Raw genomic sequence first — 17250 nt, 5'->3', positions numbered from 1 at the left:
TCATTGTACAGCGCCCTTTACGATGCAATACAATGGGGTACACTTTTTGTTTTACCCTAGACTAACTCTCGGAGGGTTTCTGGTTACTCTAGGTATGCCTAAGCGACAAGCTAGTGGCAGCATTTACTTTCTGCTATTTTTCGGTGTAATTTACTTCAGCCTTACTGCGTTTACCGCATTTGGCTACCAACTGTAGTTAGTGTCCAGACATGCCCGTGCCATATGGTTTTTCGTTTGCCAATTGTCCATCGTGTCACTAATCCTTCTTCCTGGCCTGTGATGCCAAGAAAATCCCTATATGGACTTCCAGTGCCTCGGAAAGCAGAGGCTTTCGCGTGCTACTGCAGGGTTGTGTGTGTTTACTGCCAGGATGTGGGTTTGGACTGTCTGGTCCCAATACACAAACTGGTTTTAGTGTGTCTGAGTGGTATTCATGAGTTGTGCCACCAGTGGTCCTGACTGGACCACTGCTAGGGTGTGTGGGCCAGATCTTTGATTGGCTAGTGGGAATTTCAGCTCTTACCTGGCTTTTTGGATAAGAAGAGAATCCCTGCACCCACTCTAGCGAGATCCTGGAGAAAAAAAAAAAAAAAAAAAGAGCCAAGTATCCTGTCCAGCTTCAAGACTCACAAGTAGACCGTGGACCCGTTGGAGAAAAGGCTGGTGACCAACTTCTGCTGCTGTCCTGGGAGAGCTCTGTCTTGTCACCAGTCCTGCGAAGGAGCTACGCCTCTTGGAGTGGAGGGAACATCCATTCTCAACGTCAGCTCCGAGTCCTGCGAAGAAGAGCATTCTGAAGTGCCCCTGGACCGCACAGTGGCTGACCAGCTCAGAGTTTGGGCTACCATGTTGCAGACATTGCTGTTCCGAGATGAGGCCTGGAACTTGGGGGATCGACAGCTTGCACTGCAAGACTCGCCTCTGCCAGATTTTGTGGTTCTTACATCAATGGGGCCGAGATAGGAGGCCAAGTCTGACAGCAGCAAATGAATCCCCCTGCATCGCCATGCATCAGTGGACGTCGTCCAAAACAGCTTTACTGCGTTCAGTCCAGAGCCGAGAGGGGTCCTGCATCAAGTTCTTCTGCATTCTCCAACCTGAAGACCCTGTGCCAGCATTTGTCACCGACCGGAGAGTGCTCGAACCTGCAGCCCCTGGGCATCAAGGGCTGAAACTGACAGCGGGAAAAGCAACCTCAGACCCTCTTCAGAAGGCCTGCCAAGTCTGATCGGCAAGGATTGATGTAGTAACAGTGTGCGAGACTACTCAACCCTTGTCTACTTGGTTATTAGGTAACCCACCTTTTGGTATAGGGCTGTACTTCACAAGTTGGTAGTGTGACTGGACAGCCAGGCCTATCTCATTAGGGGTAAATGTGAGCTGTAGAGCTGTAGCAATGAAATTCACAAATACAAGTAACCAAGTAAAACTTACACTCAAGGTTTCAGTTATAAATAGTTATATATTTAACATCAATTTGTAAATGAGCGTTCTTTAAAAAGGGCAAGATATGTAACAATTAAAATATACTTTAAAATACTTTTCCAGAATCAGCATAAGTTTAGTGTATACGTTTTAGAGATGCTAGAGTTACAAAAAGGTAGGTAAAGTCAATTTCACTTCACTGCTCTTGGAAACAGAAGTTTAACCAAGAGAAGGTATTTAAACCTTTGGGAAATATGAAAGACTTCCCTGTGCCACTGCACTGAAGGTGCTGTGTGTGCCATAAAGTAAAAATATGATGTCTATGGAGTTTGTCAGACTACAAAACCAAAAGAACCAGTGTTTCAAATCAAAGAAAAATACATGAGAGAGTGGGAAAAAGGTCTCCCTCTCTCCAGGATAAAAATTAAAAGTCCTAAAGTCCAGCAAAAGATCTGGGGGTCTCTAAGGTAGAAGGGAATTAGCACATTTCTGAGAATTCTCCCTAACAGGAAGTGTTGCTGGGGACCCCTTGGGTCCTCCTTTGAGATTCTTTTTAATATGCTAGAGTAAGTACAGTTCTTTAGTATCTCTCTTAAAACTTTATAATCTGAGAGATTGGCACACACCACCCTATGTGGACTGCCAAGGGGATACTCCGTATCCCCCCCTTCTCTCTGATCATGTGACTTTCATGTAAGATAAACAATCTCCTAGTTATGGCCGATGGCAGTGGTCGTGTCCTACCAACTATTGTGCGAAATTTTGACCGCAGGCTATGTCCATAGCCCCGGTTAAGCACCATAGGGCTACCCAAGTTCTAACTTGCCAGCCCCTTGCTTTTTTCATCATTACTAGCATGATTGTTCTTTGTCAGGCCTTTGTCTACAGTCCTGGGTGGGAGAAGCCTGTGTGTACGTTTTGCCTTTGGCAGGAACACTTGGGTGTCCCTGACTAGGCTCCAGTGTATCTGGGCAGGCAGGAAATGGAGTAGTTTTTCAATCCCTTGCCCTTTGTCTGCCTGAGTGCCTGAAAGGAACCATCTCCCACTGGGGGGTGGCAGGGGTCTTGCTCTCCTTATTGACAGCCACCTGCCCCTTTCTGTAAATTGCTAAGAGAGATTGCAGAGGAGTGTGTCCTGGTACTGTATACAAGGTGAGGCTCCTGAGGTGAAAGGCAAGTCGACCGCTGGGAACTGAAGTAAACTAAGAAGACGACGACCAGAGACACCTGCAGACCCTCAGCAACACCATGAAGCAACCACTGCTGTCCTGACCCAGTTTTCTGTGCAAAGCAGGACGACCCAAGCTCGAGTCACTTCACCAGGGTTTTGCACTCAAGGAGTGAAGGATGCCAAAACGGTGTTCAAGATCCACGGTGGTGCTGTTTACCGAGCGTTGACCAAAGTACGCCCGTGGCTGCCGCTGACCTTTGAATTGCTGTTCAGGAGTCCTGCGGACGACCTCCCTCTTGTCCCCACGACTGAGGCCCAGGAACACAGGATCTGCATCACTGCAACCAGACAGAAGCCAGATGGATCTTCTTTTAACCAAAGGTACTGTTCTGACTTTGGGGTACTTACCTCTTTGTCTGTAGCTTGCTCTTTACAGTTGAGACTTGCAGTAGCTGTTTTTCTAGAGTTGATCTCAGCTCTAACTTTTACAAGTTTAACAGCTTGTAGCCCTCCGCTCCATAGACCTTGCTCCAATTGACTTTGGCTGTCCTGGCTCCCTGCAGAATCTTCTATTGCATTGACTTTGGTTTTTACTGTCCCACATAGGTGATACATTGGTTTTTAATTAATATTGCTGGGAAAGGTTTTTATCTAGACTTCATTGGAAGATTTAAAGTGCTCACATGCTCTGAGAACCAACCTGTTTAAAATTGATATCTGAATGCCATTACTGTCCTAGTTCGTGAAGTCACCTCAGGGTGTAGAAAGTGTGTATGAAGCATCTCTAAAGAGTATCTACTTGCTTAGCCCAGATTCTGAGAAAGTATTTTGAAGTGTATTTTTATTGTTGCACATTGCCCTTTTTAAAGAATGCTTATTTAAAACGGACTGTTCAATAATTATTTTACTAGCGATGAGTGTAAGTGTTATTTGGATATCTGTCTAAGTGAATTTCAATGCTACAGTTCTACAGCTCACATGTACCCCTCTTGAGATAAGTCTGGCTGCTCAGTCACACTACCAACTTGTGTAGTATAGATATATACCAATAGGTGGGTTGCCTAATACCAAGAGGAAACGGGTTGTGTAGTCTCCCACAGGGTTACTACATCAATTCTTGCCTAACAGTAACAAATGTAACCACAAGACACTACAAACTAAGCACTGGCCTTTGAAAAGTATCCTAAAGTATTCCTGTGTGTTCTGGTTTATTATACTAAGTATTTTAAAGTGATTCTAGCAAAAATATAATAAATTTATATTTTAAAATACACTTATCTGTAAGCGTTTCTTTGATATCCCTTACTAATTGGGTTCAGTGTACTTACTTACAGGTCAGATCTTTCTCTTAAGATAAGCCTGACAGCTCTGCCACTCTACCAAGGTTCCACCAGTATTACAAACTGATACTAAGAGGTGGGGGGGATCTACAAACCACTGAGATAGCTTACTAAAGTCTTACCTCCAAATGGGACTTTAGGAAAACTCCCCTAACACTGGTGTTACAGCTGGTGGGATGTGTGTAGGTTGGATTGTATTAATAGAATCCATCCTCATGGTCACTATACTGTAAAGTACTAACACATGTCCACTATGGAAAACTATAAGGCAGAAGTTCTTATTAATCTTACTGTTGAAAAACAGAGATGTGTAAAGAAAAATGTCTTAGTACTAAAGGGAAAAAAAGCAGAGTTAATCCAAAACTTGTTGGATTACCAAACTGAGTAGGCCTGTAACCCCTACTCCCAGAACTGATCTGGATAGTACAGATGGTCCTAGCTTAACACTTGGTCCTCATCCTCCAAAAAGTGACGAAGATGATGAAGTGGAGGTAAATGCGATTATTGATCTTGTAGGGGGATCTATCATTATTGTGCTTCATCCCCTCTCCTAGTGAGAGCCCCAGCACGTTTTGCTGGGCCTTTTTCTTTTATTCCTGAATGAGTGGAGCCTTTTTCCACTCATTCATTCTTATGGCCTCTGTCTTTTTGAACTCTATTCTTTGTACATCTACCTGCACTATGAAGTGTGTCTGCTCCATAGCTCTTACATGCATCTGTGTTTCACTACTGCAGCGCACAGCTCCTTATGGGCAGTGTTGCTGGGGACCCCTAGGGTCCTCCTTTAAGATTATTTTCCTATATCCTTAAGTAAACTACAGTTCTTAAGGATAGAGAGATACATAGTATCTCTCACAAAACGTTATAGTCAGAGATTGGCACTCACGACCTTCAGTGGCGTGCCAAAGGGATACTTAGTATCCCCCTTCTCTCTGCTCCTGTGCATTTCTAGTCACATAGACAATCACCTAGTTATGGCTGGTGGCAGTGGACGCGTTCTACCAACTGTTGTATATTTTTTATACCGCAGGCTATGTCCACAGCCGCGGTAGTGCACAATAGGGGCACCCAAGTAGCAACTTTTTTCAGCGTTACTAGCATGGTTGTTCTTTGTTCATGGTTGTGTGTGTTTTGCCTTTGGCAGGAAGCAGTAGATATCCCAGCCTAAGCTCCAGAGTGTTTGAGCAGGCAGGAAGTGGGGGAGGAGTCTTCCACCGCCCTGTCCTTTGTCGGCCAGAGTGCCTGAATAGTACGAGCTCCCACAGGGGGTCTGGCTGTCCTGATTGGACAGCCAAACGCCCCTATCTGTAAAATGCTGAAAGAGATTGCATAGGAGTGTGTACTGGAACTGTATAAAAGGTGAGGCTTCTGGAGTGTAAGGCAAATCAACCACTGGAAACAGAAGTAACCAAAGAAGACGACGACCAGAGGTGCCTGAAGACCCTTGCAGAATCCTCCCAGAACTTTGGCGAGTTCCAGTTGGACCTCCAGAGACAAGACCCCCCCCTCCTCAAAGTCCCCTCACCAGAGTGCATGACCGAAGAATCAAGGTGGATTGACGGACGGTAAACGTTCATCCTCGAGGCCTGTGAAAAGGTGGCAAAACTGCAGACCGATGTGAGTACAAATAATTCCTTGATGAGTCCTTTTTCCCCGACGGCTGCTGCGACATCCCTTCCACAGAGTCCCTCCATTTGTCACCACAACCAAGGAACAGGAGACGGGTCCCCTGCTGTTGCACCGTGAAAGAATCCAACTGCCTCTCCATCACTCCTCAGGTACTGTGGGGCTTCGAGTAGTACTTACCTCAAACCATTTTGTCGCTGCTCATGTGTTACTGGAGTGCTGATTGCAGTGTTTGTGTGTTCACCCATGCCGTTTGCCCAGGCCCAAATGCATCTCCGCCTATGGAAATCCCCTTCGGCGGTCCCTGATAACTTTCTGACCAACAAAAGCATTCTACTGACTTAAAATCAAAGTCTCGGGACTTTACCTTATTTGCTGCTGTGTCTAACCTGCGTTCCCTCCAAACTGACTGAACTCGCAACTTGTTCAGGATCGACAGTTAAAGCCCTGTGGCCTATGAAAAGTATTATAAGCCTATGAAAGTAGTGACCTGCTATTGCTGATGCTGAATAACCCTTTTTATTCCTATAACAGAACATTTTCGAAGTGACTATAATAAATTATAAGTTACTCACCGTAGTGACTAATTAGTCCTTAGTCCCCTTTCCTCCATTCTGCAAGGGCATCCCTTCCTAGGGACGGGAGACGGAACCTTTTTCACCAGAAAAAGCATTCTTACCCTTTAAATTTATAGGCGCGCGGGGTGCGGCCCTGGGAGCATGAGCTACCCTGACTCCCCCCTCCAGCGCCACACCTCAGTCCCCATAGACACGTCGACAATATATTAGCATTGCCTAAAGACACCAGTTTTATCAGGGAGAAAGATAGTGGGACATATGGAGGAATGTGGACTAAGGATTAAGAGTATGTTAGTCACTACGGTGAGTAACTTATAATTACTCTTACATCCCGTCCCCTTTCCTCCATACTGCATGGGTGATTACAACTGAATGTAGCCCTAGGGTGGAGAGGAGACCCTCCTTGAGCAAATAGGTTTCTTGGAACCGCCTGTCCGAAAGCCGCGTCTGATCTAGAACCAGCGTCAAAACAGTAATGTTTGCAGAAAGCCAAAGAGGTGGCCCAAGTGGCCGCCCTGCTTATGACCCGGCACGGAACCTGCCATTGGAAGGCAATGGCCATGGCCTTGGCTCTGGCTGCTTGGCCATGCATGTTAGCTTGAAGTGGCTTGTGCAGCCCCTCATAGGCCTCCTTGATGGACAAGACCATCCACTGTGCTATAGAGGCCTCGGATGCCCGATACCCGAGCCTTGGCCCACCGAAGGTGACGAACAGTGCGTCCGACTTGTGGAAGCCCTTGGTCCTGTCCAAGTAGAATTTCAGAGCACGTCCGACATCCAGACAGTGCAGGACTCGGTAGAACTATTCCCTTGTTTAGATGGAAAGCGCAGGGTACCCTTGGCAGGAATACTGGCTGTTTCCGCAGGACTACCTTATCCTTGTGATAATTAGTATATGGCTCTGAAGCCACCAGAGCCTGGTTCTCGCTGACTCTGCGAGCCTAACTGAAGCCCACTAGCAGGGCTGTCTTAATGGTGACCAACCTGATGTCCGCAGACGTCATTGGCTAAAACGGCTTGTGCGCCAAGGCGCCCAACACTACATTGAGATACCACACGGGTGTGGTTTCTTGATGGCTGGGTAAAGTCTGGCAAGGCCCATCAAATGCCTCTTGACTATCGGGTTGGAAGAAAAGAAGACCTCCTCCTCAGAGTTGCTGTAGGCCCCTATGGCTGCCAAATACGTGCAGCATGTGTCCACCTGCACGCCTGAGTGTGTAAGGTGAACCGAGAAGGAGAGCACCTCGTTCCACTTCGCAAGGGGGGTCGATTTCCTTAGAGTCTGCCCAATGACAGAACCTAGTCCACTTACGCCTGGGTTTTGGAGCGCATTATCAAATAATAAACTCAAATAAACTAAACTATCAAATAAACTCTTGTACTGGCTCCTGGTAGCCTTGCTCCTCGCACCCTGAATTATCTCTAGGTTAGCCTGTGTATGACCTGCCCAGGAACCATGCTACGAGGGCTATTTTATATGGCGCGGGGTGGATGACCCTGCCCCCCTGTTGCAGCAGATGATGTGCATGGCCCATCGGAAGGTGAATGGGTGGCCTGTCCGAGAGGCTTAGCAGCTCCGAGAACCATGGTCTTTCGGCCACCATGGAGACATGAAGCAGAGGTGACAAGATTCCTTTATTTTGCAGATCACCCTGTGGACCAGTGGTGTGGGCGGGAAGGCATATGCTGTCATGATGTTTCACTGTATCTGAAATGCGTCGCCCAGAGAGCCGGGGACCCTGCCCCTGCCAGGACACAAACTGCTGGCACTTCTTGTTGTCCCATGAGGCAAAAAGATCCACCTGCAGATGCCCCCATCTGCTGAAGATCTCCTGCAGCAACTGGTCGTTCAATTGCCACTCGTAATTGACCACTCCCAGTCTGCTGAGCCTGTCCGCCTCCATGTTGGACTCCCCCGGAAGGTGGACGGCCGTGAGGTAGATGTTGTTCTCAAGGGCCCATTCCCACATGCTGATGACTCGTCTGCACAGTGGAGGGGATCTGGTACCCCTACCTGCTTCTTGACATAGTGCATGCTGGTGGAGTTGTCTGTCTGGATGAGGACAACCTTGCCCCCAATGACCGGAAGGAAAGCTCTGAGTGCTAGCCAGATGGCCTTTCATTCCAGCCAGTTGATATGAGACTCCTGCTACTTCCGGATCCAGACTTCATGGACGCTGTGGCTGTCCAGAGTGGCCCCGCCAGCCCTCGAGAGAGAGGAGTCCGTAGTGATGTGACCTGCAGGGCCGGCTGCTGGAAGGGCTGCCCATCCGCAGGTTGCGGTCCCTGACCCACCATGTGAGGTCCGAGTGGAGAGAATGAGGAATGCTGACTAGCTTCGCTTGGGAGCCCAACTCCAGATTCCATGAGGCTGCGAAGTGCAGCTGTAGTCTCCTCATCCTGAGTCTTGTGTGGGGGATGGCCAGAAGGACCGCCTCCACGAGTCCCAAAAAGTGTTGGTACCTCCAGGCTGATGTCACCTCAGGTGAGGAAGTGAGCCATGGCCTTCTTGATGGCTGCAATCTTGTCCTCCGAGGGGAAAACTCTCCCGGAGCACGTGTCCCAGATGAGACCCAGGAAGGTCAGTCTCTGCGTGGGTTGTAGGTGAGACTTCCTGGGGTTGAGTGAAAATCCCAGGTCGAGAAGTCTGCTCATAAGAGAGGAGGAAGTGAGGTGCACTGCCTCCAGTGAAGTAGCCCTGACGAGCCATTCATCGAGGTACAGGTAGATGTGGTGGCTCTGGGCCCTGAGGAGGGCCGCCACTGCATTCATTAGTCTGGTAAACACGCTGGGAGCCGAGTTGAGGCCGAAGTAGCACCTTGTATTGGAAATGGCAACGCATAATCCTGGACCGTAGGAAAGAACGATGCAGCTGCCAAATTGGGACGTGTAGATACGTGTCCTTCAGATCCAGGGAGCACATCCAGTCTCCACTGCACAATGCCTCCCCCTTTGAGTGCTAGCGTAACCATCTTGAATTTTCAAAGAGGAAGGGAGGGAGAGGTTGAGGGTGGAAATGTACAACACAACTCTCAGGCCAGCCTGGTTCTTCTTCTGTATGGTGAAAACCCTGGAATAGAATCCCAATCCTCGCTGGGAGGCTGGGACTTCTTCCACTGCCTGGCTTGCGACGAGCAACCGTATCTCTGCCAACAGAGTTGTTGTCCAATCTGTGGGAGTGGAGGGCATGTGGGAGGAGAGGAAGGAATCGGTAGGCGGTACCCCGAAGATACTACAGAGAGGACCCAGGGGTCCGCAAAGTACTGACACCAGAACTGTGCGTGAAGGGCAAGCCTGCCCCCACCGGAGACACGTGGACCCGAAGGGGCATGTCATGTCTTCTTTTCCTCCAAGGCTGTTGCTGAGGAGGGGAACTGGAAAAAGCCCTTACTCCACCCTGCCCCCTTTTGTTGTTTGCACCGGTGTTGGCTCACCTGACGGTCAGGCTGCCTGGACCTCTGTTCTTGTAAGCCGCTGAACCCTCCAAACGCCCACCCCTTGTCAGAGCATTGATGTGACTGGGTGTACGCCTTGGACGTGGCCTTCGTAAGGATAGATAAAGAATGTTTTTCTTTTTTTGTAGCTCCTCATCGGTGGTGGAGTGAAAGAGGTCGCCACCCTCGAACGAAAGGTCCAATATGCGTTTCTGGACGTCCGGATTGAATTTAGTAGCCCGGAGGTGTTGATGTGGGCCACAGTGGACTCCATGATGTCTTGCGCCATCATTTTAGCCTCTGCCATGCCCGCCTTGAAGCGCAACTGGTTCTGCACCGGAAGTTCTGGAAGGAAGTCCGCTATTTCCCACCAAATATTGTGTGCAGTATCCTTTGGAAGACTACAGCAATCATGACCTCCTGGCATAGGAACCCAACCTCTGGTATAAGTCTGTACTGCACAGGTTGGTAGTGTGGCTGAGCAGCCAGGCTAATTTCAAGAGTGGTCAATGTGAGCAGTAGGGTTGTAACACAGAGTTTCACAATGATAGTTATTCATTCAAATAAAAACTTATACTCAAGGTTTCTTGATTAAACAATTATACATTTTTTTCATCAGTCAGTTATATAAGCCTTCTTCAGAAGGGAGCAAAACATGTAACAATTATAATACACTTCAAAACACACTCTTAGTTTCTCTAAATCACATGATACCAATTGGGGATGGCAAACAGACAATTCCTACACCATCCTGTGACTTAAATAGCTAGGACACTGTGGACATTGAATTATCACTGGTACATTTAGAGCAGTAGTGAGTTTGGTGCAAAGGTTAGATTGGGGAATACAACAAAGGTTAACTAATAATTCATAAACAGGTAAGTACTTTTAAAACCATCCAATGTCAAGTAAATGTAACCCTTTCCATGGGGGAAAGGTCAAGGCACTGGCTCGGAGGTAAGAAGAGTCTCTCAGGGAGCCAGGACAGCCAATGGTAGCTGAACAAAGTCTAGGGAAACTGAAGATCTTCTTTGCAGGTAAGTAAAAGTCTTGCTCAATGTTTTTAGAAATTTTTGTAGAAATAAGATTCACTTGAAGGACCACAAGCTGGGAGGCTTGTGAGGGGTAAAGCTGGAAACAACTTCAATGGCAACCGAGACAAGTCTCAACTGAAAGCAAGTAGGGCCACATAACAAGAGGTAAGTCCTCTTAGGTTTACAGTACCTTTGGTTAGAAGAAATGGTTCCAGCTGGCTTCCGTTCCTGTATAGCTCTGCAGATCCTGGTGTTCCTGGGCCTCATTCATGGGGACAAGAGGGAGGACAAGTCTGGGGACTCCTGCACTGCAATAGGAAGGTCCGCGGCAGCAATGGGCAAACTTCAGTTCAGCTGCACTTTGCCGTTTCAGCTCCTCGCGTCTGACAGCAAATAGCAACACTGTGGTTCTTGGATATCACTTCAGACTTTCCTCCCATCTGGGGTCCAACACTCTGTTGAGGTGGCTCAGGCTTGGTCAGTCCTGCTTCAGAGAAGTCCTGAGGATCTTCCTGGCGCTCGTGTCTGACTTAAAAGCAATCCACTCGGTTTGGTGTTCCTCTCCCTGGCACTTCGGTTCCAGCAGCAGCAGCAGCAGAAGTACAGCCAGCTTTGAGAGGATGTCCAAACAAGTTCACTTTGGGGTTGATTGGTCCCAACAACCCAAGGGGAGAAGTCGTCCTTGCAGGGCTTCTCTAGTCGAAATTCATTTAGGAGCTTCAGCACAGCAGCAGGGCTTCACCGGGCAAACCAACGCTACAGGAGTTGCAGCAGGTGTGTCTTCTAAGTTCTTCTTCGGATTCCTTCGTCCAGTGGTCGACTCTGCCTTCCAAGCTAAAAAGCCTCGCCCTTTATGCAGGTTTCTCCCATCCATTCCAGCAAAGCTGTCAATCACACAGCAGGGTGGCCAGACAGCCAGCCGGCCAATCACCTTTGGGTGCATTCCTGAAACCAAGGGGATTAAGCACAGTGAGTTTCAGGCACCTCCCTCACTTCCTGCCCCTGCCAGACATACTAAAACCAGAGGCGGGCTTCACTTGTGAATCCCACCAAAGACAAAACCAACAAAGGGACCAAACCTGGTTTGGCGCGCAGAGTAAATCTCAAGAAGGACCTTTCCAACAAGAAATGGCGAAAAAATAAGACCAGGGACATTTTGACAAAATAGGCACCAATGGGTGCCTTACTGCAGCTGCAAACGTGCCTGCGGTAAAAACACTCAATGGTAGTAAAAAGTAAACCATTGCCACCAGCCATTAATTGTAGAATGGGTAACATAAACATGTTACATGAGAAACTAGAGAAAGGGGATACTTTGTACCCCCTCCAGCACCTTATGGTAAGATAGTGTGTGTTCTAGGTCTAGAAAGTTACAAAATGTAAGTAAAGTCAATTTCACTTCACTGCTCTTGGAAACAGTAGTTTCATCAAGAGAAGGTATTTAAACCTTTGGGAAATCTAAGAGACTTCCCTGTGCCACTACACTGACAGTGTTGTGTGTCACCATGCCAAGATGATGCCTATGCAGTTTGTCAGACTCCAAAGTCAAAAGAAACACAGAGTCCAAATCCTAATAAAAATACGAGAGAGTGGGAAAAGGTCTCGCTCTCTCCCGGTTATAAATTAAAAGTCCTAAAGTCCAGCAAAAAGAGCAGAGTGTCTCTAAGGTAGAGAGGAATTAGCACATTTCAGAGAATTCTCCCCAACGCTCTGGTTAACGGCTGCTAGCATGGCATCTGCGTTGGCTTGTCGAAGATGCAGCAAAGCGTTGGAATAAAGCTTCTTCCTGTACGCCTCCAAGATCATCTCCTCCTTGCCTAGCAGCGCCGAGGACGAGGTGGCTGAGGACGACTGAGGCTTTGAGTAGAGTGACACCGCAGCAATCACCAAAGAGTGTGGTTGAGGGTGGGCCGACAGCAAGAGTGTATCCCCCTCCATTTGCCTGTACTTGGCGTCAAGGCGTCAATTGACCAGCTGGACCGAGTGGGGGTTGAGCCACCCCTTCTGCATCGGGATCCCCGTCCTAGCCGAGGGGCGTAGAGTGAGGACCTCTGCGAGCACCCCTGCCTTGATTTTGGGCTGAGGAAGGCCTAGGCACTCAGTCAGACCCGCAAGTCGTTCATGGAAGGCCTTGGTCGATGATGGTGTGTCAGGGTCTTCTTCCTCGTCCGTGTCCACTTGAGCGTCCTGCTGGTCCGGCACGTGAGGAGGAGTGCTGGGCGCTGAGGACTGGAGTGTGGAGACCGGTCCCGAAGGCTGCAGCGGAGGCTGGTACAGAACCGCCTGAACTGTGGGAGGCAGGAGAGCCAGAATCAAAGGAGCCGCCGTGGGCAGCGGTGGCTGCACAGGGGCCTATAGCGCTGTAGTCATAGGAGGCACGATCATGGGCGCGGGTGGCATCGCCGGAGGGAGCATGTCCTTCATAGCATCCCTGAGTATGGCCCCCATCTGAGGAGATTTCATGAGGGTGAGGAACTTTTCAAAGAACCTGTCCACACAGGCCAGTGGGGTAGCAGGTGATATTGACTGGATCGCGGGCGGCTGCTGGAGCCGATGTGTATACTGTCTCAGTTGCAGAGGGAACCTGCCCTGCGCTGCTGATGGATAAGCTGTAGGCCACGTATCTGGTTGACCCCAGTCCCACCCTGTAACTCGTTCACCCACCTGCGCCCTTCCTCGGGGAGGTATCGGAAGAGCGGCCATCTTGTTGGCGCATCAGCCATCTTGTCTAGCTGCATGCCACGTGCCAAAGTCGTGGTGCTTGGCTCACTGGGCCCAGCCTCCTCCAGGACTCTTGATGGTGGAGTTTGAGGCCTGCCCTGCACCTCAGGCCGAAACCTGGTAGGTGCGACGTCCTTGACGAAATCGCCGGTAGTGCTGTGTGTAGGCACCCCCTCGGCCAGAATGCCGGTACAAGGGTGTTGCCCCTCGGCTTTACACATGGTAAAACAACCTTTTGGTCCCTCAGCACTGTCTTCGGGAGAGTCTACTGACCCCTCAGCCTGGCAGCCGGTAGCTGAATTAGCCTCGGTACTCGTGCTGGTATGAGAACCCGAGAGGTTCCTCCCACTCAGGCATTTCCTTGGAAAGGTGTCGCCCTTGCGGGGTGCACTGAAAAGAGCGGCCCTACCTTGGGCCTTGATCGATTTTTGACAAAGTCCTTCAGGTCCTCTGAGGGCGACCTCTCTAAGAGCTCCCTCCACCTAGCCGCCTATTCTTCAGGGCATGCGAGGAGAGTGCGTCACACACGGTATAACCTTTCCAATCCGTAGTCGAGCCAAGGCAACGGAGGCAAAGAGCATGGGGATCTGATGTAGGGAAGAACCCCTCGCAGGCTGGACACCTGCTGAAGCTGCTGAAGTCCACATGCCCAGGGGAGGAGCGTGGCACCAGAGGACCAAGTACCTGATTGATAAAAGAAGACAAAAAGACAGAAGAAAGTATCCGGGCAGAGCGCGTGGTATTACATGGCTGAAGCCAAACCCAGGAGCGCTGGTGAAATCGGCCCGTTCCAGTCGATGCGGAAAAGTGGGTTGAGGTATGGCGTCTGAGGGCGGAGTCAGGGTAGCGCATGCTCCCAGGGCCGCACCCCTGCGTGCCTCTAAATTTAAAAAGGTGAAAAAGGTTCAGTCTCCCGTTGCTAGGAAGGAACGCCCTTGCAGTATGGAGGAAAGGGGACGGAAGAGTAATGATTTTACTCACCACTGAACTGTGCTCTTGAACTGTGCATTTCATTGCTATTGGTTTACTCACCTGAAGTATTGCTCATGTTTTCTATTGTGTTGATTAGTTTAAATAGTTTAAAGACAGGCAAATTCTCTGTTGAGCTTCAGAACAGGTCTAAAACCCTACCTATTGAAGTAAACCTGGTGACTGTGGCTTTTGCCCCATTGTTTCTTGGCATCATTATTTTTATAGGCTGAAGCCTTTCTTTCATTAAATGGTACCATCTGCGCCAGGATTCATTTAAGTTTGTTGTGTGCGCAATATAAATGTTTCATAATTAGATTCATAGAACAGTACTTACTTAGCTGAATATAACTATGCCCCATATATGATAAATAAATGTCTATTTTACTATAACTACACTCGTGAGAGAGTTTCTTTGGGCCAATGTTAATTGCACTTACCTACAGCTCACATCCTCCTCCTATGATAAGCCTGGCTGCTCTGCCATTCTACCAAACCTTTGGGTAGTACAGACGTATACTAAGAGTTAGGGCCTGTATACCAAGGGATATATTTATAGTCTCCTCTGTTGGTAGACTTTAGGAAAACTCCCCTAACAAGGGATGACTCTCCTCAATGGCATACCACGTTCATTAACTGCGGTTGCAATTTTTAAAACCCACTGTTATACCCTGAGGTGACGTCACACGTAGAGCGTGTGCCATCACTCTTGTAAACAGTTGTGACGCTCCAATTCTCTGCTATACAAACAGGGGGATGATCGTTAGTGTGCTTTATTGAAAAGGTCCATTGCTTTTAATTAAAATTCTTTTGTTGGTGAGATGGCTTATGCATTCAACAAATATATACGTAGTGCAAAGTTTAAGGAACTAACGCCTTCAGTGCCCATTGTTCGCCTGACTCTATATCAGCTATGGGAATTGGGAGTCCCCCTTAAGTGACCATACTGAGTGTTGGGAAAGATTTGTCTTTTTTTGCGACTTTCCCTCCATAGCTTTCTATGTAATCCCATTATTTTTTCTCTGTTTTTACCCTGTCCTGACTTTTTGAAGGGAGCTTCACTTCTCTTGCCTTTTGCTCACTTGTTATGGGGAAACTGATCAGTCCTTCAGACTATCAGCACTGGGAATCTTTGATTCCCTTTTGGAGCTCTTGCATTTTTACGTTGCACACAGCATCTTACAATGCAGTGCAATGGGGATAATTTTTTATCACCCCAGCCTTTTACACATGGGATTTTTTATTACTTTTATATGTGCCTAAAGACAAGCTGGTGCAGTCAGTGGTAGCAGCTACATTTTTACCATTTATTTTGTGTGTGCACATTTGCGTTTGCTGCGTTTTGCTACTAAACATGGCTAGTGCCCTAAAATAGCTGTGCCACGAGATTCTTGCTTGTTCTTTGGCCATATTGTAGTTTATACTTCCTGCCCTCTCAGGTCAAAAATGTCATTATAATGTCATGCACTTGCCTAGGAAACATGCTGCTTTCGCAGTCTAGTGAACCTTTATTTGTGTGAGGCTCTGGAAGGGGGCTGGGACTGTCTAGTTCCTGTCCACATCACTGGTAGCAAGTCTCCTACTGGGGTGGATGTGAACCCAGTAGGTGTCACTGATTGGCCCACTGCAGGCTGTTTAAATAGTGCAGATCCTTAGCATTGGTGGGCTTGGACTTGCTTGGACTTGCTTTCACCTCAGAATTTGGATAAGGGGAGGGCTTCTGCAGACATTCTTCAGATCTACATTGGAGCCAAGAATCCCTCGAAGACAGTTGATGATCCGAAAAAGACTCCTGAAGTGGCCCAGCATCCCTTCCAGTGTCCGATTTAGTGAAGCCCTGCTCCTCTACCTGATCTCCGAAGACCATGAGGGGTGCTTCAGTCCTTGGACTTGTGGGACCAACTAGTCTCAACACATTCTCGGGGAAGTGTCCATGGACCGCCAGGTGGACTGATCAGCTGTTTCGTGAGCTACACCACTAGAACAGTCACGGTTGCATGTTTGTCCGGAACGCTGGTGGTGGCCAGTTTGTGCCACAAGTCTCCTTCTCCCAGAATGCCATCTTCCCATCTTCAAGGGAACCTGTCCTGGAGCACCTTCTGTGGCAGCGACTGGAAGGATGTCTGTCGTTGGTTGCAAATGGTGCCCGTCGCTGGAACTTGCCTTGCCCCATCCCGTGAAGTGTCCTCAAGAGGTCTGCATCCTCGAACCTGCAACCCCCGTGCACCTCCCACCCGAACAGAAAATGGATAAAAAGAGCCCCCCTCAAGAACCCCCAGATGCTCCATCAAGGCATCTGGGAAATTCAGAGTCAGGGGGTAAGCGAGCCTGTACTTCCTGTCCTCCATAGTCTCAAACAGAGCTTAACTTAACAACTTGCTTGATGGTTGTTAGGCTGAGCTAAGGAGGGCGGTGGGTACTGTTGGGTAGTAGAGGGAACACTCACAAAAATGATAAATGAAAGGCACCACACAGGTAAAATACCCTCATTTGTTACACTGCTACTAAGGCACAATTTATGCTATTAATGGTAAGTAAAATAGCTTGAAATGTATACAGAACATCTAATGCATAGAATTACTTTGAGAAGGCAGCTCACAGGATTTAGGTTTGTTCGGTCTCTGATCCTGTATTACGGTTCCAGAGACTGGCCAGCTCGTCACCCTTGACACGAAATAAAGAAGACTTCTGGGGAGCAGGAGACCAGAGGTGACTTCCAGAGAGAGAAGACGACGGATTTCAATGGATGTCACCACAGTCAGATGGCGACATGCGCTCTTCGGTTGACGGACCAAGGAGCAGACTGCATGGCTTCTGCCGATACTGGAAAGCAGAAAATGCAGTATCAGGTGCCTTGTTGTAAAGTTGAAGAACTTCCAAGTTGCAAGGATGCACTCGGAACAGCGACAGCGGGGTAGCCTGGGAAAGAGCTGGCCAGTCCAATAGGTAGTC

General features: G+C 48.5%; 1 protein-coding gene across 3 annotated transcripts in view; it reads right to left on the bottom strand.

Annotated features, from left to right (window-relative positions):
- Positions 1-17250, bottom strand: part of GOLGA1 (golgin A1) — an 804100-nt gene that overhangs the window by 191334 nt on the left and 595516 nt on the right. The gene's annotated exons all lie outside the window — the stretch shown is intronic.

The sequence above is a fragment of the Ambystoma mexicanum genome, chromosome 8 (genome assembly GCF_040938575.1).
Source record: "Ambystoma mexicanum isolate Mex_15411 chromosome 8, UKY_AmexF1_1, whole genome shotgun sequence".
NCBI classification, from domain to species: Eukaryota; Metazoa; Chordata; class Amphibia; order Caudata; family Ambystomatidae; genus Ambystoma; species Ambystoma mexicanum.
The sequence above is the reverse complement of the archived record's forward strand: the minus strand, read 5'-3'. Positions and strand labels throughout refer to the sequence as shown.